At 37.5% G+C, this 24,665-nt stretch overlaps 1 protein-coding gene and 1 long non-coding RNA gene across 6 annotated transcripts in view; both read left to right on the top strand.

Moving 5' to 3' along the window:
* Window positions 1–24,665, top strand: part of PDE4B (phosphodiesterase 4B) — a 712,123-nt gene that overhangs the window by 192,410 nt on the left and 495,048 nt on the right. The gene's annotated exons all lie outside the window — the stretch shown is intronic.
* LOC130457036 (uncharacterized) lies at window positions 1,675–23,795 on the top strand. Its single transcript, XR_008916016.1, has 2 exons — window positions 1,675–1,740; window positions 23,708–23,795. It is a non-coding gene; the product is annotated as an uncharacterized LOC130457036 (long non-coding RNA).

Below are 24,665 nucleotides of genomic sequence, written 5' to 3'. Positions count from 1 at the left end.
TAAAAGGTACTGAGTCTTTGAAATGGCTTCCTCCATTCCAAATTCCACCTTGCCCTTATAATTCACAGTAGAGCAATGTGGGCCATCAACACAAACCATCATTTAACCTGGTTTCATCCTTGAGAAGGGGCTCAAGTAGCATCTTATGTTCTTTGTCATTCCTCTTATCATTCCACGGGGTTTGAAAATCAAATGGTCTGTGCCCAAGTGGGAGAGCATGCGGGACTGTCAAATAACGCCTCCAGAAATGATCTCTTTCTAGGCTCTATGAATTGGAAAGATTCTGGAACCTCAGTGAGTTCTAAATCAACTGAAGGGGGGTTTAAAAAAGAAAAATAGAACTTTACAACTGCCCTAGGAGTTGGGGAAACCTGAATTCAAATCCTTCTTCTGTTATCTACTAGATGCATGACTGTGGCCAAGTCCCTTGTTCTCACAATGCCCCCAAGTGACTTTCTCAGATTCCAAGTTGCATACCAGTCTCTGGTCTAAATTAGTGGAGGAAATCTCTAGTCTTCTTTTCTTTTTTGTGAGAGGTTTGCTTCTAGATTTTTCTTTGATGATTACACTCATAGTTATTAATTCTAAAAGGACTGTTCATCGGGGTGATGGGGATGGAGGGGGTAGATAATCCCAAAATATCCCCAAAGAGTTTGTTTCCACATGGAATACTTTAGCTGATGGATATTTATTATTATTATTAGCAACAGAAAATCCATATGCTGTTTTATAGTTTACTGAGGCTAATATTAAAATTAATGTTCATTCCCTGAATATACGTCAACTGATGAGTGGTAGAAAGTCTCCCGCAGGCATACTGGGATGCAGAGAGAATTCAGGCTGGGCTTGCAAATTTGCTGGAGATAATTGATAATTAGCTCTATTTGATTTAGGCCTACAGTTGCAATTTTCCATAGAACTGTGTTTATATTGATTATATTTTTCTGCATTAGAATGAGTAGAGACACACACCTGTGTTTTGCAGACATATTCTAAAGTCAGAAGGTCAGATAATGGTTTGGTAGAAAAGGTTCTGACTGTGGAACATTTGAACTTTCTAGGACCAGAATGAATATGAATATACTATTCCACAGAGTGAAATAAACAGAACACAAAGATCAATGTTCACAATGCTCATAATGTGTATAAATGGAAAAATAAGGAAAGAGAGGTCCATTGTCGAGTAATGGAAAATGCAGTGAAAATCCTAGATAAGACAATGTTAGAGACATTTCCTCTCTGATGACTCTGTGTATAGAATATTTTTTTCTTCATATTCTCTTTCTACTCTGCCACGAGGAAAGAAGAATCGTCAACTATATCTTCTCTGGGATCTTCACTGGATTTTCTGTTCCTTGGTGTTGGACTTCCTTTGCGCGATCTTTCCATTTATGCATAATAAACATTGTAGACACTGATCTTTGAGTTCTCCATATTTCACTCTGAAATATCTATGGTATTCACTGTCTCTTTTCTTTTCTTTTTCTTCTTTTGATTCCAGAATGTGAAGGATTATTTGGAATGCAGCCTGAGCAAATCGTATAGCTCCTCGAGTAACACCCTAGGAATTGACCTCTGGAGGGGGAGAAGATGCTGCTCTGGGAACCTTCAGTTGCCCCCACTATCCCAGAGACAGTCTGAAAGAGCTCGGACACCTGATGGAGATAGCATCTCAAGACCGACCACTCTACCTTTGCTGACACTTCCAAGCATCGCCATCACTACTGTAAGCCAAGAGAGGTAAGTGGCTTCCAAATTAAATTTCTAGATGAAAATTCAATTTGTCAAGTGTTGTTTCCTAGCCCTGCTGCAGGGATGCCAAGGGCTTTACTCTCCTCATTTCAATGTTCTCTTCTTTGTAAAACAGTTATTGGCCTTTGGGGAGTGTGGGTCTCTTGTTACTTCGCACTGACTCTTTTTAACAGTGAAATTGTTTTTGGGAAGATAATCGAAAAGAGTTTTGGCTTGAAGGGTGATGTAGGTAAACAGGAAACAAGAGATGTTTTTATGGATGGCAAAAAGGCAGAGATAGTGTGTGTGTTCCATGCACCAGCTATTTCAAACTTCTTTGGCAGTATGGATCTTTTATATAAAAGACATGTTCAACCTATACCACTAAATCTTGTTTAGAATCCCAAACAGAACAATAACATTTTTGTTAACAGAGAAAATGTTTGTTGTAAGTGCTCATTGCTATTTATTGAAGAGGCAGAATGATATGGTATGGTGGTTAGGAATTGGCTTTGGAGCCAAGAAGACCTGGGTTCAGGTCTTGCCTTTGCCACATACTAGCTGGACACGTGACTTAAATCTCTTGGTTCTTGAAACAAACTCTATTAAAGTGTCAGTTGTAGAGATGGTGCCAGTCTGAATTGATGAAAGGAATTTCTTAATGTGGGAATTTCATCCATTGGGGAATTTGAAAGTCTCGTCCCTTTCTTTATCCTATTCTGTCTATTATGATCCTGGTTAAGTATTTGTAATGTCTCCTGGAAAGTTTTACTGTGTTGTAAGAGGGTCCTATATCTGGGTGTGACTGATATAGTTGGATATTTTGGCCATTTGGACTGTCAAAGGAATATTTTTGAAGATCTAGATTGATTAATGCCATATGTGTGTGTGTGTGTGTGTATGTTTTGACAATTTTAGCTTGGTTTAGCAAAAGAATATTTTGAACTATATTATCTATATTGAGTCATACAGGAAACCTTTTGGGGATTATAGATTTGTTCATCAGAAGAATATTTTGGCTTGATTCATGTGACATATGTTTGGGATTCTAGATTCATTCAGCAAGGGGATATTTTGAAATATCTCAGTTGGCTTGAGGGATTGCTTTCTACTAGATCATGTTTGAAAAATCTATTTAAATCTCCTGATGACAAATAGTACGCAACTTTCTGTTGAGGCTGTGGTGTGTGGGAATGCAGAAATGTACCAGACTGTGCTCTCCAGTCTTCTCTCATTTCACTGTAAAGAACTTCTCAGAGAATTTCTGTGTACCCAGGACTGTGTGCTACACAGGTAGAGTTTCACTGTTATAAGATGAATGAATCACTCAGGGAAGCGTTTTGACAGATAAACTAGTCCAACTCCTATTTTACAGAGGAGGAAATTGAGGACCAGGGAAAGGGAATGACTTGTCCAAGGTCACACAAGTAGTAGGGCAGCAGAAGCAAGACAGATTTCAGGTCCCCTGCTAGCAAATGCAATTCTCTTTCTATTATAGAATATTGCTCTTTAGTTCTATTGAAAACATGACTTCTTCACCTTTCAGATAATTTTGAGAAGGGGTTGGAAGACATGACAACTCATCTAAATTCCAAACATTGAATGATTCAAAAAATTATAATATTATCATTTAAAAATGTTTCTTCATATCACTGTTATAGAGAGAAAAAAATTTGGAAGCTTAATTTTTGACTAGTGCATCCTTTGAATGAAAATCAAGTGCTTCCTCAGTCTTGGATTTTATACATTTTTGAAGTAACAAATATAGTGATACAGTGGATGTGTCTGGTGAATGTTATCATATGCCAAGCTTTTTCCTGCTTCGATGAGTATTTGGTTTTTGACTGACAAAAGAGACAACTATTTAATGCAAAGATCTTTGAGAATTCCTGCTTCCACAGCACACATCATGGAAGAGGTATCTCAAAACTTATCTGATGATGAGACAAGAGACTCAAATCCTGGTCATCCTTGATTCATTTGGGCTATTTTCATGACTCAGTTTGAATCCCACTTCAGATACCCAATAACTGTGTCTAAATGTCCCTGAGCTCCAGTTTTCTCATCTGCAAAATCAGGATAAAAATCACACCCATGTCATAGATTTGCTACATCAGTTGAGAAATGTATATAAAGTATTTGGCAGACACTGGAGTATCTTATAGGCATGAGTTATTAAGATTGTTCATCTTGTTTTCTTTTTAAAAAATAGAATTCAAATAGAAGTGATAATTACTGAATGGTGGTGGGACAGCCAACCTTGGAGTCTGGAAAACATGGGTTCAAGTCCTTCATTTGACATATGCCAGTTGAATGACCCTAGGCAAGTCACTTAAACTTATATCTCAGCCTACTTACCAAACTATAATGGGTAGATTGATAACTGATGTTGAAAATATAACAATAACCTATATTAGTAACGACAACAATAATAGATCGTATTTATATAGCACATTAAAGTTTAAGTACTTTACAGATTTTATCTTTGCAACATTTCTTGGAGGTAGATGTCATTATTACTGCTATTTCGCCCATAAGGAAAATAGAGGTGATTTAGCTAGGAACCCATAGCTAGTAAATGGCTGAGTCCAGATTCAAATTCGGGTCCCCTTTACTCCATGTCTGGCATTCTATCCAATCCACTGCCTTGCTGCCCTTCCTGGCAGAGGGAGTTCCTCATCAGGAGCTCCTTGTATTGATGAAAAAGTAGGTTCAGCTAAACATCATCATTATTTATAATATTCCATCATCACAGATATATCATTTTGTTGCAACCATAGTAGATAATTAAAGAATCTCATAGGAAGGAGCTGGAGATTAATCCATTGCCAATTCTTTTTTCCTTGTTTGGACATAGGCACAATCCCAGATTAAGATTCTTAGAGATTTCCACCATATTTATATTTAGGGTCCACCATCTGGTCCCTCTGTGGGATTAAATGTGCCTCACAAGCTGGAGTTGAGTAAATCTTCTCCATTTTAGAAATCAAAGGACTGTATCTTTCCAGACAGATACTTTTGCGATAGTCGGGCATAGTAACTCTAAGTTAAGTTACTTAGCAAAACTGGATGGAATTTCCCAAGCTAGGACTCTTGCAGATGTTGGTAAGTATTCTTTTTCTGCAGCTCAGACAGAAGTGGAGGCTTTAGCAGTGATGATATGCATGTGTCCTGTGTCAGATCACATAAATAAACATTTATTAATTGCCTACTGTGCCGGGTCCAGTGTCCAACACTAGGATTACAAAGGAAGAAATGGTGGTGGTATCATAGTTGATAGAGTGCTAGACTTGGAATCCAGAAGTCTTGGATTTGGATTTCATCTGTGATCCTGTGCAAATGCTAAATCTTTGGGTTGTTAGTGGTGTTCAGTTTTTTCAGTTATGTCTGACTCTTCATTACCCCATTTGGGGTTTTCTTGGAAAAGACACTAGCGTGGTTTGCCATTTCCTTCTCCAAGCTCATTTTGCAGATCATGGTTAAGTGCCTTGCCCAGGGTCACACAGCTAGTAAGTGACTAAGGCTGGATTTGAACTCAGGTCTTCCTGAATTCAGATCTGACTCTCTATCCATTGTATTATCTAGTTGCCCAGAACTTCTGTGGATCTCATAGTTTGCAGTCAGAAGGGACTGCAGTGGCCACTGAGTTCAACTTATCTATGAAACAATGTCCATTAGAAACTTCCCAACAATCCAATCCCTGCTTGAAGATATATGTCTTTAATAAGAGCCCGCCTACTTCTTGAAGCTGCCCATTCTACTTTGGGAAATCTCCTGAGCCTTTAACTACTTTTGGACAACTTTGTAAGACATATATGTTAAATTGAAGATGGGATGTTTACCATTTTTGAATAAGTACCCTACCTATAGACAAGTCAAGACAGGGAAACGGGATTCCCTCTGGCTTTTTGTGCTTTAATGATCTGGGTCACTCAATATTCCTTGAAGAATGCTTAGTGTATCTTGAGCTTATGAAGCACAAGGTTTCATTAAAAGTCCTAGAGACGGGAAGACTTGGCTCTTATGCAGTGATTGTCTTCAAGTGTCTGAACAACCAGCATGTTAAAATGGGATGACTTATTCTGATTGGTCCCAGAGGACAGAATAAGGAGCAAGTGATGGCTGGAAGGCACAAGGAGGTTAATCTAGAAGCGATGTCTAGAAAAAGAAAACTTCCTAATAATTGGACCTGTCCAAAAGCAGAGATAGTCTGCTTGAGGAGGTAATAGGTTCTCCTACAAAGAGAGATTCCCTAACTGCTCCTCAGTATGCTGTAGACAGGATTCTTGCCCAGATATGGGTTAAAGTAAATAGCCATCAAAAGCTTTTCTTACTCTGAAATTCAGCAATTTTGTGAAATGGTAGAGTTGGCTTAATAAAATCATGAGAAAGTTTTTGACCAAATGCTCCAACTGATAACTTCTGTAGAAACACATTCAATCAGACAAGAAAGTTGTTCTTCAAAAGCCAGGGGATAAAAACGTTTGCTTATTACACACAGTTCCCTTCAAGCTGCATCTCTCCAGACAGCAAGCACAGGAGGGAAGAGTGAAATTTCAGCCATGCACTCACTCTATTTGAAAGAACATTTGATTGGAAATCAGAGGGAGCCAGGCTTTTTCAGGCTGGCTCATCATCATTACCACTCACTTGTTCAATGGTTCCTCAGTGCCTGGGATAGAGAATTAGAGGATTCCATAGCCTATGGACTCTCACTTGAGGAAAAAAGGCTACTCTCTGCCACTTGGGCTGATGAGGTTACTTCAGTGGCTAACATGGACTTGATAAGGGAAGAAATACTTACAGCCTGGTGACATTACTAATCAAAGGGGCTTTGCATGCTATCTCATTGACAATTAGTTGAAAAATCAAAGATGTGCTTTCTTATCTGCTTATTGGTTTGAAGTTAAGAGCCCAGTATTGGAACCCCAAATGGATAGAGGCTGTAGTAGCTATGTCCCTTGTCAGAGGATGGATGGATGTGCTCTGGCTAAGGGTGGCTGATGGCTTTTCAGTAAGGAAGGAACCTGTCTGAGTGAGTGCCACTGGGTAATAGAACATGGTCCGTGTCTTGTGCCAGTCCCCTGGTGTAATTACAGATTCCTGTTTTGGGAAGTATGGGAGAATAGTCAGTTAGTCAACAAGCACTTATGGATTGTTTATTGTGTGCCAGGCACTGGGACAAGAGTAGTACAGAGATGGCAGACACATAGCCCATTGTGGCCCTCAGCACTCCTGAGGGAAGTTTCTCAAAATATTCCTAAACTTAATATATCCATTTTCCAGGAATTCCATCACTATATATACCAAAACACTGGTCACAGAATTAGCTTGTTTGCCATCAAGAGCCAATCAGGAGCCTGCAGTGAGCCAGAAGTCTTGCCCATTCTCAGACTCCTTCAATGGTGTTCAATGGCTGACCTTGTTGAGCTGTCCAACCCAAACTCTCTCTGCAGCAACCTAAGAGGGCTTCAACCAGCCTTATGGTCAGCCATTGCTACCAAATCTCCGGAGGCATCCTGCTTCTGTGTTCTGCCTGTCCCTGGTAGAGAGGATGCAGTTCCCACCCCCATGACCTCCCCAAACAACTCCTCGTGGTTTGAAAGCAGAAATTGTCTCTCTGGCTGAGAAGTAGAGATTCTTCCAGTATTCATGTCTAAACTTGCCCTTTTAATAAATAATCTTTTTAACTCAACTAGGATTCCTCTAGATTTGAGGAATGAGCTTATCATCATTGATAGGCTGGGAGCAGATTATAATATAATTGGACAATAATTAACAAAACTAATAAAATAAAACAGAACATCGATAATGCCCGTATGTGATTTTCTAAGTCAATATGCAGTCTCCAGGGATCCTTAAGTAGGGTTTAATGGTCCTTGTCTCTGAGTTTGACACCACTGGTATAGATGGTATAAAGAAATGCAAAACTGTGGCTATTATTTAATATACTCATTTACAATTATTTATTTGTTTGTTTGTTATATTGACATCCTCAGTTATGCCCTCCCCTCCTCCCCATTAGAGAAGGCATCATTTGACAAAAACACACAAAAATATGCATATAGAAAACTATATTACTTATTTCTATTGATTAGTCCTTTCTGGAGTTGGATATCTACAAGTTATTCTTCAAACAATATTTCTCTTGCTGTGTAGGATGTTCTCTTGGTGCACACTTTATCAGTTCATGTAGGTCTTATTGAACAGATTCATTTTGGAAAATATTCCTTTTTAATTGTTTTTGATGGTTGTTTTTTTTCCATTTACATTATTATAGTCATGATACATTTTGTTCTCCTGGCTCAACTTACATTCATTTTTTAAAAAGTCCTTGGACCTTCCATCTTGGAATTGATACTGTGTTGGTTCTAAGGCAGAAGAGTGGCAATGGAGATGAAGTGACTTGCCCAGGGTCACACAGACAGAAGTTTCTGGGGTCAGATTTGAACCTAAGACCTCCTTTCTCTAGGCCTGGCTCTTGATCCACTGAACCACTCAGCTGCACCCCTTACTTTTATTTTGATTTGGCTCAGGTAAACTTTTCCATGATTCTTTGTTCCTCCTACTATCATTTCTTATTCACTCGACTGTTTCTCAGGCAATGGGCATCTACTTTGTTCCTAGTTGTTTGGTATTGTGAAGAGTAATGTTATAAATATTTGGGTGCATACTGAGCCTTTCTTGAGGGATAGATATGGCCGGTAGGGGACTTTCTGAGTCCAGGTATATGGATATTTTAGCTGCTCTTTTCAATAATTGCTAATTGCTTTCCCCAATTTGGACTGACCCACCCATAGTTCCACCAGCAATACCACACATGGCATCTTAATGCACGCTCACCTATCTTCTACCTCCTACCTCCTACCTGTTTGTCTTAGGATGTTGCCTCATCTCTGTAAAGGTTTCTCTTCTAAACAGGATGATTCCATTGAGGCATCACTTGGCCTCAATATCTCCTTGTCCAAGGCCTCAACCGCATTTTCTCCCCCTTTTACATTCTAGAGTCCAAGTATGACTTTCTTGTGTTCATTGGTGGCTTTTTTAGCCAAAGCCCAGGTGGTGGAGGGTGGCCCAAAGAAGGAGGGCTTATCAGACACCAGAAGTTTTTATTGCACCCACAGTCTGTCACAAGTTGACAGCCTGCTGAGGATTTCAATTAAATATTGTCTCCTTCCATACTGTCTTTCATCCTCTGATCTCAAAGCCTGTTTCCGGGATCAAAATAACCACAGATGCTCTGTGCAAATGCCACAAATTCAACCCAAGCTGGCACAAGGAGAAGAGGCTGATGAGATGCACATCTGCTTCCTTTTCCCCAAGCTCCACCATCCCTTGACATCTCCTGGAGTGGCAGAGTGCTAGTTGGACTTGCTCCCCTACCGCCTCCACTGTCAACTTAGCAGGGCCCAAATTCTCTTCAAGGATTTCTGTCCCAGACATGCCGGGGGCGGCTTCCAGAAATTCTTTCTTCCACTGACACCATTACTTGGGTTATGGCATGATTCATCGAACTGGCTTCAAGAACTTTTCATTGTTTCTGAGTAATGCGCTCTTCCTTCTGAGAGCATTGATGTCCATGCTGGTGCTGGGATGGGATCTTGGAGTCATAGAATTTCATTCTGGGAGGGATCTAAGAGAGCTTGCAATCTGACCCTCAATGTTACAGATATTTCATGCCACACAGCTAGAACCAATCCATCAATAGCCATTTATCAAGCACCTACTGTGTGCCAGGCCCTGCCCTGGAGATACAAAAAGAGATAAAGGATGGTCCTTGAACTCATAGTATAATAGGGGAGATGACATACAGACAAATATCTACAAAGCAGGCAAATACTGGATAAAATAGGAAATAGTTAATAGAGGAAAGGCATTAGAAATAAGAGGATTTGGGGGACACTTCCTATAGAAGATGGGATTTTATTTGGGATTTAAAGGAAACTGGGGGAAGTGGGGGGTCAGTAGTCAGAGCAGAAAGGGAGAACATTCTGGATATGAGGAATAGCCAGAGAGAATGCCTGGAGCCTAGAGATGGAGAGTTGTTTGTGGAACTGCCAAAAAGCCCATATCATTGGGTTGAAGAGCAGGTGTAAGAAGACTAGAAAGGCAGGAAGGGACAGGTGATGGATGCCAAATGGCATTTTGTAGTTGGTGCTGGAGGTGATCATGAGTGACTGAAGCTTACTGAGATGGGGACATGAGCAGACCTCTGCTTTAGGAAACTCATGTTAGTGACTGAGTAGAGAATGGATTGGATGGAGAGAGATGAGGCAGGGAGACCCCCATCCCCAGTAGCTATCAGCAATTGTTCAGGAGTGGGATTATGAGGGTATGAGAGGTGGCAGTGTCAGAGAGAAGAAGGACAAAGGTGAATCCAAAAGGGCTTTGCAACAGTGTGGATGTAGGGTTGAGAGACAGGGAGGAATTCAAGATGACTTCGGGTTTGGGAGCTGAGGGACTAGGACAATGGTCATCTATAGTGACAGGAAAGTTAGAAGAGGGAAGAGTTCATGGTGAAAGATGAGTTCAATTTTAGGCACATTGAATTGAAGATGTCTACTGGACATTCAGTTTGAGACATGCTATGACTAAAGTTATCTCGAGACTGATTTTTGGGTAAGAATATAAATTTATTGCTTATATCAGGTTTATAATCAAGGTGATAGATTATAATATAGATATATCTAGACTAGATGATAACTTTGACCCAGGTTCCAGACACAAGAATACACAAAAAGTCTTCATAATATACAGGAATATATGAAAAACACATTCTCACAGACATGAAAATTCATTAGAGATGAGAGATTGGAGAGTCAGTAAAGAGACTGGGTCAAGAGCATTCAGTTTGAGAATCCTCAGCATATAGTCATTAAATCCACGGAAGCTGATGAGATCACCAAGGGAAGTAACATGGAGGGAGTAGAGAAGAGGGTGAAGGATATAATTCTTGGTTGCATGATGTAGAGGAAGATCCAACAAAGAAGACTGAGAAGGGGTGGTTAGTTAGTGAGGAAGAGAACCAAGAGAATTGAGGGGATCCTGAAAACCCAAAGAGAATAAAGTAACAAATGGGAGTGAGTGATCAACAGTGTTAAAGCCTGCAGAGAGGTCAAGCAGAATGAAGACTGAGAGAAGATCATTGTACTTGGAAGTTCCTACGAGATTATCAATAACTTTGGAGAGCACAGTGGAGTTGGATGATGAAGTTGGAAACCAGATTGTAAGGGGTTAGGAAGAGAGGGAGAGGAGAAAAAGTGGAAGTCTCTTTTTTTAAAAATATTTTATTTGATAATTTCCAAGCATTATTCATTAAAGACATAGATCATTTTCTTTTAAAGACATAGATCATTTTCTTTGGAAGTCTTTTTTGTAGGTGAACTTTTCAAGAATTTTAGGGACAAAGGACAGAAGAATAAAAGAATGATAGTTATTAGGGATGGAAGAATCAAGTGGAAGACCAAAGATTCAAAGCCAGGGCCTCAGATTCCAAATCTTGTTCTTCTATTATACCAGCTTGGTTCCTAGGACAAGACACTTAGAATTAGAAGAGGCTGGGTGGGACTGGGAAGAATTTGAACCTAGATTCTTAGAATTTCAGAGTCCTGCTCCCTCTACTGCATCTTGTTTCCTCCCTAATATTTTGCAATGAGATTATTGATTTTGATTGGAAAGAATTTCAGGGCCATCTAGTCCAACCTCCCCATTTCATAGATTATGGAACCAAGGCTCAAAGAGATGAAGTCAATTCTCCACAAGGAAGTGGAAGAGGTAGAAGAAGGAATCTAGGATTGGAACATTGTCTGCTGCCAAACTCAGTTTTCTTTCTAATGTCCCACACTGACTCTTAATCAGGTGAAGAGCTCTATTCAAGTGTTCCCTTGACTTCAGAGAAGTTAATGGTGGGTATTGAAAAGAGGAGACGACTGAGAACACTTAAAAACCTAGAATACTTCTTCTTAGGGCTAGGGGATGGGACCATAATAAGTTGTTTAGTGGGTCAGGCTTTATAATTTTCTTATTTCTCCTTCCAGATATTTTTTCCTCTAAAGTGGTGTGTAGTCTTTGGAAGAGATAATCAAATGTCTGTCTCCTGTTTGAATGTGCTTCCCCTAGATCAAAGGGAAAAACATTTTAAGCCTTTATTTCATTTCCATGATGGCAGCAGTAAGTTCAAATAAAGGTTTTGATGAGTGAGGAGAAGAAATGGAAAATTGAAAAACTATTCATTTATCATTCAAATATGGACAGGTTATTAAATCAAATAACTATATACACATAGAAATAATGATATATGTACATATAAATATATATATTTGAAAGAACTTTAAAATGCTAGGATTTATATTTTTAAAATTCCTTTCCTTTAATTTTTGTAGCCTAAAAAAATAACCCTTACCTTCCACCTTAGAATCAATACTCTGTTTTCGTTCTAAGGCAGAAGAGCAGTAAGGACTAGGCAATGGGGGTGAAGTGACTTGCCCAGGGCCACCCAGCTATGAAGTGTTGAAATGTGTGGGTTAAATAAGGGTTCAAACTAAATATATATATATATATATATATATATATAAAACAAAAGAACAGATTTATTTAACTAAATGGATAAGGAAAAGGGGATCAGGGAATATCTAACTTTACACCCAAATCAGAGACTAATACCTTAACAACCCTTTATACTCATTCTAAACTAATTCCTTGATAACTAATTAATACTGGGGAGGGTTGGTAAGGGTCAAAATTAATTTCACACAACTGGAGTTCACTTTGGGTCAAGCAGAAGACCCAGTATGAAGAGTAGCACTGCAGGAATCAGGATCAGAAAGGGAGTGATGGATTAACACACACTGTCCACCAGTGTAATGTTATCCACTATCTCTACCACTTCCTTAAGATGATTTTGATTGTAGGAATGTCCAGTCTCCTGGCAGCTTCAAGTCTCACTCTCTCCTCCAGAGAAGACAACCAACTGTCTGTGTGTGATCAGTTCCTTAGATCCTGAGAGCCCCAGAATGTCCTGCTTTCAACTTGCTCTTGCTAAAATCTCTCCCAACCATTCCCCTCTTTGCACAAAGCTGAAATCGTGTTGAAAACATGATTTTGGCATTTGTGTACTAACAAAGTTATATTTTCTTTAAACTAAAACTTCTACCCAAAATAATAAACAACCTACACTCATCTATCTTTATCTATCCTGTCTAATACTATCTTATTCTAGGGATTTGATCAAGGAAAGGAAAAAGGGAAAGTATACAATGAACAAATATAAAGTTCGAAATATAGATCAAACATATGTAAAAGCAAAGCAAGAAAATAACATCAAAATAAAGAAAAACAAATTCATGCAAAACATTAAAATCATAAAATACTACTCTTATCAATTAATACAGAAAATTCTACTACTATTGCAATGCATAAACAGCAAACATAGGCAAAATTTTTGAAAAATACAATAAACACAACATTGCATAAGTTTTACAAAAAATTAAACCAAACCATCAAACTTACTTACACAAAATATATTTAACAATAGATGAAAATTAAACATAACCATATTTGCAGTGGTCTGTCCAGCAGCCACTACACACAAGGGAATATCTACAGGATTATGATTTTGAGGAGGAGAAAGAAGTCGGAGGGAGAGTTTGGGGAAAACGGAATCAGACACACACAGATCAGATACGGTTTAGGAAGGACGCATCTTCCATTTATCTTCTTTTGTAGGGCATACAATGAAGGAAGATAAAAATAACCAAGGATGCATGGAGTGAGGTGAGAAGGAAGGAAAAGAATAAAGAAAGATCTTTAGAGGCACACTGGATCTCCATAACAGGAGTGATCCATGTGGCCAGCAGGCAGGTTGGAGAGAGAGAGAGAAAAGGAACAAGAGGAAGAAAATGGCATCCTTCCTGAGTATTTATTGAGATAATGATGTCAGAGGTAGGTAATGCATATAGTGGATTTACATTGGCTTGACATATCAATGACGTATAAGCTAGAGGCGTGGTAAGTTCAGCCCGCTCTTTTCAAACTCCCAGAACAAAGACCCCATGGCCTGCTCATAAATTATGCATTGGAATGCTGTCTGACTGGACCAGAGCTGAGCTCTCTGTGGCTCAGCTCAGAGATTCTTCCTGGAATTCTACAATATTCTTTGTTAAGAACTTAGTAAATGTGATCTATGTACATAAGTTTTACACATATATAATACATACATATAATATATGTATGATATACATAGGTACACTTCATATTTACACACATGTTACATACATGCAGATACATACACTATACTACAATTACTTTTACAATCCTATCTACAATACACACTCTTTACATATATTTACATATGTATTTACATGTTACATATGTGATGTTATATGTCATATGTACTATGTAATGTATGCTGTTATATATGCTGCAATGTATTTTGTAGCATAGTTCAGTATCTTAGCTTATCTTATCAACCTTAAACTCTAATCTATCTAACTACAGCCTTATCTTAATAAAATCTCCTAAAACAAATCTTATCTAACTATACTATTGCTATTCTAAATTAAGTAGCTAACTGTTTTTTGTTAGTAATTAACTATTTTATAACTAATTGTAACATTGTTAATATCTAGCTATACATTGTATCACTCATTCAACTAGTGAATCAATTTATGGTAACCATATTTATGTTTTTGTGTATCTGTGTTTATGTTGTTATTCATGCTATGTAATGTTGTTTTGTTACTGTTATGTCAGTGTTACTGTTATGTTATTGTTGTGTTACTGTTGCCTGCAATATACTTACCACAACTTCAGATTTTTCCTATCTTCTCATCTTGTTTGAAGAATTCTTCCTCTCCAAAATTCATAGTAAAATGTATTGGTGAATTCTTATGAATATATGTTATGTTATGTTATGTTATGTTATGCTATGTTTTTATATTATGTTACATTACCCAAATTCCTTAAAACCATTAGTACATTAATCACTTGATCTTCTTCATTGAAAATTCCCTTAAAAGCATTTGTCTTATTAATATTTATAAGTCTTTCAGTCTTTTTACAGTGCTCATCAATTTTCTGAATCCTCTTCTTCAACTGCAATGTCCTCTTCCATCTGAATGTCCTCTTCCTCTGGAATGGTCCTCTCCTTACTGATCTTTTTGACTCCAGACTCTATCTGCCTGATGAATCTCAGCTTTCATGAATCCTTCTTTATTTTCTTCTCCAACAATTTGTACATTTTCATTATTAATTCCATGAGCTAATTTAATATGTGAACAATGATACCACAAATCTCTTTCTCATACTTTCATTGAAGATGGTGAAACTGGGGGCAGCTGGGTAGCTCACTGGATTGAGAGTCAGTCCTAGAGATTGGAGGTCCTAGATTCAAATCTGGCCTTAGACACTTACCAGCTAGGTGACCCTGGTCAAGTCATTTAACCCCCATTGCCTAGCCCTTACCACTCTTCTGCTTTGGAGCCAATACACAGTATTGACTCCAAGATGGATGGTAAGGGTTAAAAAATGGTGAAAATAACACAGTTGTATAAAACACAATTCTCTTGAGCTGCTGATGTTTTCGCAAATTTTTTCATATACACCATATCACCTGGTTGAAAATTATGAAGAGAAGAATGCAATGGACCAGATTGGATCAATACTCCCATATCATGCAGTTCTCTAATCCATTGTTGTAATACACTTAAATATGAAGCAAGTTGACAGTCTTCTCCTAGGAGAGATGTATAAATAGTCTTACAAGTTTTTACCTGCAATGGAGCGTCCAAAGAGCATTTCATAAGATGTTATATGTAAGTCTGCTCTTGGTATTGTACATAGGGAAAACAAAGCCATGGGAAGAATATCTGACAATTTTAGGTGAGTTTCAGCACAAACTTTCCCCACCGTAGTCTTGAGTTCCCTGTTCACATGCTCCACTTGACCTGAACTTTGTGGATGATAAAGAACATGATATTTAGGTGTTATTCTTAGATTCTCACAGACTCCTTTCAGTATATTTTATGTGAAACAAGATGGTAAATGGTACACCAAATCTAGGAACAATTTCCTTAAGCAATACTTTCACCACAAAGCCAGCTGTATTAGTATTAGATGGAAAAGCGTCAGGCCATTTTATTAATCTATCAACAATTACAAGATAAGCATTTGGCATGCTTATGTACTCTATTTGCAAACTTTCAAATGGACAATATGCCAAAGTTCTACCACCTAAACCTTTCTTTCTGAATGTACCTTGATTGTATTTTTGGCAAACAGAACAACTAGTACATATCTTATTTGCAATAGAACTTATTCCTGGTACTACCCATTGCCTTTTTACAGAGTCTGCTACAACTTGAGTACCAAAGTGACCTTTTGTGTGAATGGCTTGACAAAAATAGGTATCTTTTGGTAACAGCAGTTTTCCAGTGCCTGCAACCCATATTCCATGTTCTTTCCTTGCTGCAAATTTCTCCTTCCGCTTCTGAATTTCTGAGTCTCACATAAGCTCTTTCTAAATCATCAGACTCAATAGTTGACAAATTCATTACACACACTGGAGCATTCCAGGCTGCAAACTTCATAGTTTAATCAGCTCTATGATTTCCTTTAGAAACTGAATCTCTGCCACAAGTATGACTTCTACAATGGATCACTGCTAGTTGTTTAGGTTTTTGGATAGAATCCAACAACTCAGTTATTATTTCTGCATGTACAATTGGTTTTCTTGATGCAGTAATAAAACCTCATTGTTTCCAGATCTTCCCTGTTGTATGACATACTGAAAATGTATAATTAGAGTCTGTAAAATATTAGCACTTTTATCATCAACTAGAAGACATGCTTGCTTCAGTGTCACCAACTCTACTCCTTGAGCACTAAGGTTGCTAGGTAATGAGCCATACCACAGTGTCTCAAATTCTGTGAATACTGCAGCAACAGTACATCAAATTCCATCACACAAATATTAAGAACCATCTGTGAATAATATCAAGTCTGTATTTTCAGTAGGAGTGTTTTTCAAATCCATCCTAGGCATGTCCACTAGATCTACTACTTCTACACACTCATGTAATGGTTCACCATTCTTTGGTAAATCAGGAAGAAGCATAACTGGATTTAATACACTACACCTCCTCAACTGGATGTTCTCACTGCCCAGGAAGATACTTTCATATTTAGAAATGCATTTCTTTGTATGCCAGACTGCCCAATGAATCTTTTAGGTAGAGATTTATTATGTAAATTGAAGACAACAAACCAATGTACTGATAATGGTGATATCTCATTACATCTACCAGAAGAATCTCTGAAAGCTTTTCCATTGCTGTTCTTAAATTTAGTCAGTACAGAGGGTGACTTAGATTCAATCTATCCAATACCTGAGGATATCCCTAGGCATCTTTGGTCAAAGTCTTCCACAGATGTAGGTCTATTGAAATCAGATACTCCAGTCAGGGTTAGGACTCAGGAAGGACTAGTTCCTTGTGTACCTTAATATCCCTTGACTAAAGAAGCAATTGAAGGTATAAGATCAATCATTGAATCCCTAATCCAGCAAAGGGATCATAATACCTTGCTTCTCAGAATTTAATACTCCTATTCTTCCAATAAAAAAGCCAAAGTTAGATCAGAATGATAAAGTTGTATATTGTTTCATACAGGATTTAAGAGCAGTCAATGATTATATAATCAAGACTCATTCTATTGTACCAAATACAGCTGCTACAATTTCTTCCATTCCAAGTCAGGCAAGACATTTCACTGTGGTAGATTTATGCTCAGCTTTTTTCTCAATTCCAATTCATGAGAATTCTCAAAAGATCTTTTCTTTTACCTGGGGAAAAATCCAGCCTAGCCAATTTTCACAAATTCTGAATAGAGATCTGAAAATTATAACATTCAAAGATAGTAAATTGGTGCATTTTGTGGATGATATTCTCCTTGCATCCCCAAATACAAAGGTGTGTCTGAGAGATAGCAAGATTCTTTTGTTAGAATTATATAAGTGTGGGCATGAAATCTCCAAGGTAAAATTACAATGGGGTTTGCCTCAAGTGCAATATCTTAGTTTTGTGTTATCAGAGGGTTCAAGAAGTATCACACAAAAAAGTATCAGATATCCAGAAACTGAGAGCTCCTAAGACCAAAAAGCAATTCAGAGCTGTTCTTGGAACAACTGAATTCTGTAGACAATAGATACCTGGATATAGTGAACTAACAAAATGTCTAACATTTAACCAGGAATGCAGAACCCAAACCCCTGAAACTAAAGCCTGAACATGTGCAAGCCTTAAGTAAGGTTAAAGAAACCATTTTATCTGTTCCATCGTTGGGTATCCTAGACCATACAAAACCATTCCAACTATTTATTAATGAGACTAAAGGCATTGCTTCTGGGGTACTGAAACAGACTTTGGGACAAAATTATCATCCAATTGGATATTTTAGTTGTCAGCTTGACCCAATAGCTTCAGGTGCAATTCCTTGTCTAAGGGGTGTAGCAGCTAGCTGCAACAGTGTTAGTACAGAAGTTAGAAGATTTAGTTTTGGGATGTCCATTGACTGTATATTGTTCACATCAAATAGAAGCACTTATGGGGAAATTTCGTTGATATGGTTTGTTGTCTTCAATTTACATAATAAATCTCTACCTAAAAGATTCATTGGGCAGTCTGGCATACAAAGAAATGCATGCTCCACAGATAATGGACCTAAATTAATCATTTTTGGTTGTAATTTTGCTATTCTCTGTGGTGTACCATTAGTACCTATTACTTCCATTGTACCAACAGCTCTACAATTCTTAGAAAAACTTTGAAAAACTGATTTACTGGCTCCAGTATCAACCAGAAGGTCATAAATCTGGTCTCCAATAGTTACAGACACATATGGTTCTGTACTATTTGGTGGTTGAAATGTTTCCAACACTGGTGCTAGCACAGTAACATCAGTACAAAGCTCAGACATTTCCTGTCCATCCAAATTTATATCTGCTTGAACTCCATGATATTCCCAGGATTTCACATCTTTAACACCTTCATCAGCTTTTTCACTACTCCCATTGGTCTTTATAACCTCTACCTTGGTATTATTATTCTCATTTACAATTACATTATCTTTATTCAATCTACATTCTTCATTATTTTCCATTATTTCACAACCACTGGAATTTCCAACTAATTTTACATTAACATTTTCTCTTTCCTCACAATTATTAACACTAATTACTTTATCCATTGTTTCAATCACATTATTTATAAATTCATTAACCTTATCTCCATTACATTCAATTCCATCTAATTCCAATCCATTTTCTCTTGATTTTTCACATACTTGAGAACTCCGGGTATACCTTCATAATGAACACGCCCATTTATTCTGATCACCCTTATGTCCACTAACTACTTGGCTGTACTTGGGTCTTGCTCCTGATTTTACCCACTCTTGCATTGTGTTCAAATAAGGTGCTTGAGCTCCTTGACAGCAAGCATTTTGTCAATTATTACTATTTCTTCTCTGATAATTATTGTTATTCCAATTATTGTTATTCCATACATTATTATACTGCCTATTATATCTGTTATTCTGATTACATTGCCTAGAAAATTGTACTCTGAATCTACATTCCCTCACAAAATATCCTACTCGATTACATAAGAAAAATCTTGGAGGTTCAGCTCTCCTTTCCTTTGGCCTATACTGATTGTTTGGTTGCACAGATCTAAGTGCTACTACTGATTTTTTTCCTTTATTTCACTATCGCTTGCTTTACTTTCAGGATCCCTTAATTTTTTCCTGAAATCCTCAATTACTATGTCCCTGTCTTCATATCTATCATCATTATCCATGCATAAATAAGTTGCTTTTCTCTTTAACAGTTCCAAACCCATCTCTTCCCAGTCTGGGCAATTGTTCTTAAAAGATAATTTTATCTTGGGACAGGAGTTTTTAACAAAGGTCTTTTTGTAATTTAATTTAATTTTTAAATTTTTTTCCATTTGAATTAGTTTATTTATTCAACTGAGAACATTATTACTTGGTTACAATAATAACATTATTTCCCTCCCTCCCCTGCACCCACCCTTCCCACAGCCAACACGCAATTGCATTGGGTATTACTTGTGTTCTTGATCAGAACCTATTTCTATGTTGTTGATGTTTGCACTAGGATGTTCATTTAGAGTTTACATCCCCAACCATATCCCTTTGATCCATGTATTCAAGCAGTTGTTTTCCTTTGTTGTTTTTACTCCCACAGTGTTTCCTCTGAATGTGGATAGTGGTTTTTCTTGTAGATCCCTCCAAGTTGTTCAGGGTCACTGCATTGCCACTAATGGAGAAGTCCATTGCATTCAATTGTACCACAGTGTATCAGTCTCTGTGTAAAATGTTTTCCTGGTTCTGCTTCTCTCACTCTGCATCAATTCCTAGAGGTTGTTCCAGTTCCCATGGAATTCCTCCACTTTATTATTCCTTTGAGCACGATAGTATTCCTTCACCAACATATACCATAGTTTGTTCAGCCATTCCCTAATTGAAGGGCATCCCCTTATCTTCCATTTTTTTTGCCACCACAAAGAGCATAGCTATGAATATTTTTGTACATGTCTTTTTCCTTATTATCTCTTTGGGGTACAAACCCAGCAGTCCTATAGATGGATCAAAGGGCAGACAGTCTTTTAGCGCCTTTTGAGCATAGTACCAAATTGCCCTCCAGAATAGTTGGATCAATTCACAACTCCACCAGCAATGAAATAATGTCCTGACTTTGCCACAGCCCCTCCAGCATTTATTACTTTCCTTTGCTGTCATGTAAACCAATCTGCTAGATGTAAGGTGATACCTCAGAGTTGTTTTGATTTGCATCTCTCTGATTATAAGAGATTTAGAACACCTTTTCATGTGCTTATTCATAGTTTTGATTTCTTTAACTGAAAATTGTCTATTCATGTCCCTTGCCCATTTATCAATTGGAGAATGGCTTGATTTTTTTGTGCAATTGGTTTAACTCTTTATAAATTTGAGTAATTAGATCTTTGTCAGAGGTTTTTGTAATGAAGACTGTTTCCCAATTTGTTGCTTCCCTTCTAATTTTGGATGCATTCGTTTTGTTTGTACACAAACTTTTTAATTTGATGTAATCAAAGTTATTGATTTTACATTTTGTGACTCTTTCTAGCTCTTGCTTGGTTTTAAAATCTTTCCTTTCCCAAAGATCTGACAAGTATACTATTCTGTATTCATCTAATTTGCTTATAATTTCCTTCTTTATATTCAGGTCATTCATCCATTCTGAGTTTATCTTGGTGTAAGGTGTGAGATGTTGATCCAAACCTAATCTCTCCCATACTGTTTCCCAATTTTCTCAGCAGTTTTTATCAAATAGTGGGTTTTGGTCCCCAAAACTGGGATCTTTGGGCTTATCATAGACTGTCTTGCTGAGGTCATTTACCCCAAGTCTATTCCACTGATCCTCCTTTCTGGCTCTTAGCCAGTATCAAATTGTTTTGATTGCCACTGCTTTATAGTATAGTTTGATATCTGGGACTGCAAGTCCTCCTTCCTTTGCATTTTTTTTCATGATTTCCCTGGATATCCTTTATCTTCTGTTCTTCCAAATGAACATTGTTATGGTTTTTTCTAATTCAGTAAAAAAGTTTTTTGGTAGTTCAATGGGTCAAATAGTCTCTTGATGTGGGCAATTGTATCATCAGCCAACACATTGAATCCTAATATTAATTCAGCAGCATCTGTTAATCTTTCTAGAAAATTGATTGGTGATTCATTTTATTTCTGCTTTATGGTTTCAAATTTGGACCAAGCATTTGGGTGTTTGGAATGCCTTTTCATTACTTCTATGATTGACTTCCTGACCTGTTTCATCCTTCTATAATCAGGGCCTGAATTCATATCTATCCCTTCAAAATCCTTTGGCCATAGAATTAAAGATGGATCATTTCTGGTCTCTTCTATAAATTGGTTTCCCTCTCTCTTGGTAAGTAATTCCTTCATCAGGAAGAAAAAAATCAGCATAGTCTGGGTCAAAGATCTCAATCACCCTCTGAAATTCCTTTACTACTTCATTAGGTTCATAGGAAAAGGAAGGGGTTCTATGTCTGATAGCTTCTAGATCCTCAGGAGTAAATAACTTATGTGTTTTAACTTTATATACTTCATCCTGGGCCACAACTGGTATATCTTTTAAGATAACAAAGAAACCTGATTCTTATTACATTCAGCTTTCTCCCTTTCCAATCTGGACATTTTCTTAACATTTCCTTCATTAATTTCCTTATCTATAGCATTATCCTTTAATCATGCAAAACCCCATTATTTAAAATCATTCTGTCCTTCATACATTGTTCTATTGTTTCTATTTTATCCTTCATTACTATTAGCATTTGCTTTATTTCAGAATCCCTCATTATCCATTGTACAATTTCCCTTAATTTATAACCAATGCCAAAAAACAAGAATCTGCATTTATATAACACAATTAAACATAAACATATTAACAGTACATAAACCAAAACAGTTCTTAAAGTCAATGACATCACGAGTTCCATTCATTCATAACCCAGGTTAATGTAACAGCAATGAGGGAACAAGCTTAAAATCATATAAGGAATAGTAGTAGTAGTAGTCTCTCGGTAACCGAGAATGACGATTGTCTTTGGGCATTTATTGCACAAAGACACTTGTGCGTGAAAGAGATTTAAGTGGAAGAGTCAATGCACAGAGACAGTCCCACTCTCTCGGCATTGGAAGCCTGGGTCCAGTGGCATGAAAAGTCGTTACACCTGGAGACTTCCTCAGCTGCATTGGATGGCCGTGTTGTCAACTGTAATAACTGTTTGCTACAGTGGTATCTACCAAACGGAACCAGAACAAAGCCTCTAGCATTTGAAATAGATCTTCTAGGGAGGATTTATATAAAGACCTGGACAAAAATGAGAAAAGTTGCGAAGGAGTGGAAGGGGGTGTAATAAAAGATTTGGAGATATAAGATATGGGCAATGCTAAGCCTAGATTTTAGGGCACTGCTGTCTGGGATTGGGGTTGGAGGGTCCACAGCAAATGATGGATGCTTTTGGTTTTTCCCTCCCTTTTTTTGACTGAATAAATGTGTATTTTTAAGGCAAAAAACATGAATCTCTGTAACTGAGGAAAATCAAGTTCTCTCTTTTAGATTAAAATTTCTCATCTGCTATGTAATAGTTGAACAAGATGATTTTTAAAGTCTTTTCCATCTCTATTTTATGATCTTTGACCTATGGGCTACAATTTGCTGAGGAAATTCCCTTATTAGTGAGATCATGGATACATTAGAGTATCAAAATATATTATATATATGTATGTGCATATATATTTACAATATGTGCTTAGGGTATATTGACTGAAAAGGAAAAATGACAAATACTGTAGGGGATGTGGAAAAACTGGGATATTAATGAACTTTTGGTGGAATTGTAAGTTTATTCAACCATTCTGGAGAACAACTTGGAACTAAGCCCAAAGGCACATAAAACTGCATATTCTTTAACCCAGTAATACCACTACTAAGTCTACATGCCCCCCCCAAAAAAAACGGGAAAAGGACCTATTTATACAAAAAGTATGTATATCAGCTCTTTCCGTGGTGGCAAAGAATTGTTAATCAAGGGGATCCCTATCAATTGGGAAATGATTGAACAAGTTGTGCTACATCCATATAAGGAATATGCAGGAAACAATCCCAGAATAAAATAGCATTTGTCATGTTTCCTGACATGATGCCCACCATATATAGGAAGTTGTTATATAGAACAGGATATGTGTTATTAGTATCCACCTTGATTCCCAGCAACAATCATCAAATAATAGAAACAGAAAAAAATTTCCTCCTAACACATGTGTTTTAGGCCTTTAAATAGTCTATTTAAAACTTAAACCTCTCTCTGTGTCCATCAAAAGTCAGAGTTCTGTGTTCCAGGACCTTGGAGAGCAACAGTGTGCTGGAAAGGACAATGGAATGTTGCAAGATGCCCTAACTGTCAACTCATAAACTACTTCTAATCTGCTCTGGCCTAGGCCAATTTCTGTATATTCGACCTACTGACTCACCAAATGAAAAGGTAGGTTAAATAAGGGTTCAAACTAAATATGTATAACAAAAGAACAGATTTATTTAACTAAAGGGAGAAGGGAAAGAGGATCAGGGAATATCTAACTTTACACCCAAATCAGAGACTAAAACCCTAACAACCCTTTATGCCTATTCTAAACTAATTCCTTAATAACTAATTAATATTGGGGAAGCTTTGGTAAGGGTCAAAGTTAATCTCACACAACTGGAGTCCACTTTAGGTCAAGCAGAAGTCCCAGTATGAAAAGTAGCACTGTAGGAATCAAGATCAGAAGGGGAGTGATGGATTAACACACACCGTCCACCAGTGTAATGTTATCCACTATCTCTACCACTTCCTTAAGATGATTTTGATTGTAGGAATGTCCAGTCTCCTGGGAGTTTCAAGTCTCCCTCTTTCCTTCATAGAAGACAACCAACTGTTCCCAGAAACTGTCTGCGTGATCAGTTCCTCAACTTCTGAGAGATCCAGAATGTTGGCTTGCAGGATCTCCTGCTTTCAGCTTCCTCCTGCTAAAATTGCTCACAACAGTGTCTGAGGCCAGATTTGAACCCCTCATCTCCTGTCTTTAGAACTGGATTTCAATCTGCTAAGACATCTAGCTACCCCTTTTTCTAGCTTTTTAAAAGAAATCCAGTCGTAATAATAGCTAGCATTTATGTAGTACCTACTATGTGCCAGGCACTATGCTAAGAGCTTTACATATATTATTTCATTTGAGATTCTCAAAACAATCCTGCAAAGGTTGGTGCTGTTATTATCCCCAGTCTTGTGATGTTCCTACCATTCTTCACAAACATTGTT

This window comes from Monodelphis domestica, chromosome 2 (genome assembly GCF_027887165.1).
Source record: "Monodelphis domestica isolate mMonDom1 chromosome 2, mMonDom1.pri, whole genome shotgun sequence".
Classification (NCBI taxonomy): Eukaryota; Metazoa; Chordata; class Mammalia; order Didelphimorphia; family Didelphidae; genus Monodelphis; species Monodelphis domestica.
This window is presented reverse-complemented; position numbering and strand designations above follow the sequence as displayed.